The sequence below is a fragment of the Choloepus didactylus genome, chromosome 10 (genome assembly GCF_015220235.1).
Source record: "Choloepus didactylus isolate mChoDid1 chromosome 10, mChoDid1.pri, whole genome shotgun sequence".
NCBI lineage: Eukaryota > Metazoa > Chordata > Mammalia > Pilosa > Megalonychidae > Choloepus > Choloepus didactylus.
Window position 1 is genome coordinate 51,721,281 of NC_051316.1, and position 3,255 is coordinate 51,724,535.

General features: G+C 38.3%; 1 pseudogene; it reads left to right on the top strand.

Moving 5' to 3' along the window:
* The first annotated feature begins 2,153 nt into the window (after nt 1–2,153).
* On the top strand, nt 2,154–2,900 carry LOC119545520 (annotated as a pseudogene).
* The last annotated feature ends 355 nt before the right edge of the window (nt 2,901–3,255 follow it).

The following is a 3,255-nucleotide window of genomic DNA, read 5'->3' on the forward strand; positions in this document are numbered from 1 at the left end:
TGTGGGGGTCCTTGGTCCTTGGCTTTTCTAGCACATGGCAATGCACAAGATGGTGTCTCTTCTGGTTTCTCTCTCCATCTAACTTTCACTCTGTCTATAAATGATTCCAGTAATCCAGATTAAAACCAAACCTGATTCAGTGGGGCCACACCTTAACTGGAGTAACATCTTGAAGAGATTTTACTTACAATGAGTCCACACCCACCAGAATGTGGAGCAAGACCAAGAATGTCCAACCCCGGGTACATAATTCAGTTCAGCACAGTGTGTGTGTGTGCACACATACATACACACACACCATACACATACACATAAGTATATTCATACATACACTATCCAAAAGATATGCACCAAGGTATTAAAAATGGCAGCCTCTGGACAGTAGGATGTGGTTTTTTCCCCCTCACATCTGTATTTCCTATTTTTTCTACAATGCACATATGTTGTCTCTGTAACAATAAAACTTCATTTAAAATATTGATGATCAGCCTGACCAAATGACTTGCCCAATCCATATGAGATATTTTCCAGGCTCCTGCCATACTTGTTATCTTCCCCTAGATGAACGCTTGTTTGCTATTGTTTGCTGTTATCTTTCTTCAATTGTCCATTATTTAGGACAATACCTCAGATGTGACCTTGCTGACATCAGGTAGAATTTCTCATCTGACCACCACTGTTAAAGCAGTTGAAGACTACACTGCCTTCTTTGGACTCAACCACACTGTTGACAGTTAGTGGATGACTATTTAGAATAGAGGTTGAGAACATGGGCTCTGGAGATCTTGAGCAAAACATACTTAGTTTCATTAAGCCTCAATTTTCTCACATGTAAAGTGAAGGAAATACCAGAATTTATTTCACAGGGTTGTTATGAGGGTTAAATGAGGTAACACAGCAAAAGAGCTGAAAATAGTGCCTGATTCTTGGGAACTAATAAATTTGGGCTATTATCATCATTATTATTGTCATATAAAATTTCACAACGAAGGCTGCATAATTTAAACTCCCTTTAATAATTCAAAATTTCTTCAACCAAAGGCTGTATATTTTGCCAGCTTCTTGGTGAAACTATACTTCAATTTAAAAAATAGAATGAAACAAATAATTTCCTTTACCTGAAGATAAATACAACACAGTATTTCCATTTTTCTTATATTGTGGATTCCTTAATTAACTCACCAACATTGGGATGTATATTGGTTTGAAACTGTTATGTAGCCCAGGAAAGGCTATGTTCTTTTAATCCACTCTTGTGGGTGGGATCTTTTTATTAGGTTGTTTCCTTGGAGATGTGATCCACCCAACTGTGGGTAGAACCTTTTGATTAGTTTATTTTCATGGATATGTGACCCTGCCCATTCACGGTGGCTCTTAATTAGTTTATTAGAGTCCTTAAGAGTGCTGAGAGCCAACAAAAGACCCAGATGTTTGAAAATGCTAAGCTAAGAGATGAAGCCCAGAGTTTGCTCCAGAGAAGCCAAGTGGGAACCCACAGACACTTAAAGAGAAAGCCACTAGAATCAGAAGCTGAAAGTAATGCAACCTGGGAGCAAAGGACCAGCCATGTGCACTCTCAGTTGACAGAGGTGCTCTGGATGCCATCAGCCTTTCCTCAGAGAAGGTATTTACCTCTTGATGCCTTAATTTGGACATTTTCATGGCCTTAGAACTGTAAATTTGTGAACTAATAAACCCCCATTGTAAAATCCAATCCAATTTTTGGTATATTGCATTTCTGGCAGATTTAGCAAACCGGAACATGATCCTTAGAATCTTTAAGACCAAATGGCATTACCCCATTTGAATGGAGGGCAAAGTTTTGGGGGATTTTCATAATCCATTGATATTTCCTGAGAAAACACAAAATTTAATGAGGCATCTGGATGACTGAATCTTCTGAGGATTTAGTCATGGCCACAAAATTTGCTTTGTGTGGAATCAATAAACTCACCATTAGCTAGTGGAACTATGTCCTTAGGAGAAGATGCAGGCAGCAAAATCTCACAATTTTATATGAGGGTCCATTAAAATGCAGAAATAAATAGATGGAAGGAAGATGCAGATGTGTTTCAGAAGAGAAGGTTATTTCCACCTGGCACATGTGGACACTAGACTGGACTCTATAGGACAGAATCAATTATTAATGAAGGATGACTTGTGTTGAACAAGACAAGCTGGGTCAAGTATTTGAAGATGGCTTTGAAGTACTAAGGCAACATTCAACTGGAGATTTTCAGTACTCCCCAAATTACAAAAATTACCTGAATTTCATCAGCCATTGCCCTCTTGTCAGAGGAAATTCCACCTGCCATGGCCTGCTGCCTACAGAGGAACCTGCCTATAATTGGAGAACTGTAATCGACAGTGCTGCAGACTTCTATTTTGAAGGAAATGCTCATCAATCTCTTCAGAATGCCACTGAAAACCAGCTAGTACAACCTGCTATCCTCCAGCAGAAGAGAGGAAAAGGCAGAAAGAAGTGCCAACTGTATAAATACATTGAAGAGTCCCTATGTAATCCCAAGATGGCATCTTGCATTCAGTGGGCAGATAAACCGAAAGGCATCTTTCCTTTTGTGTCAAAAAAACAAAGAAAAATGTGCAGAACTTTGGGGGAAATGAAAAGGTAACCAGAAGACCATGATTTACCAGAAAATGGCCAGAGGACTGAGAAATTATGGAAGAACTGGGGAAATCACCAAAATCCAGAGACGGCTAAGTTACCAGTTCAGTGACGTCATTCTCCAAAGACTATCTCCATCTTACTTCTTGGGGAAAGAGAGCTTCTACTCACAGTTTGTTCAACTTGAACAAGAATATCTCAGTTTAAATAACTAGAATGCAAACTAAATTTATGCATGTGCCAAAACCATGAGTTAAATCACCCTGATTGCTAAATTCAACCTTATATGTAATGGTTTTCTGGCATCAGAAATCCCTGCCAAGTTCCAGGATTTTCCTCTCAAAGCAAATATGAAGAGAAAAAATTAACTTTATTATTGATATCTTTATTAAAAACACCTAATCTATACTAACTTGGTGGGAAATTCTGTCCGTGAACAACTTTAAATGACCAAAGCCCCATTTGAAAGTATGTCCTTCATCTCACTACCTTCTATGCAACTACATTCTTCCAGAGTAACAATGCCAGTACAGATGGTTTGATTTATATATTACTTCCCTGTCATAAACTCAGGTGAAAAAAATCACTCTAACATATATCTGATGGCTTTAATAAGAAAACAAAAAAAG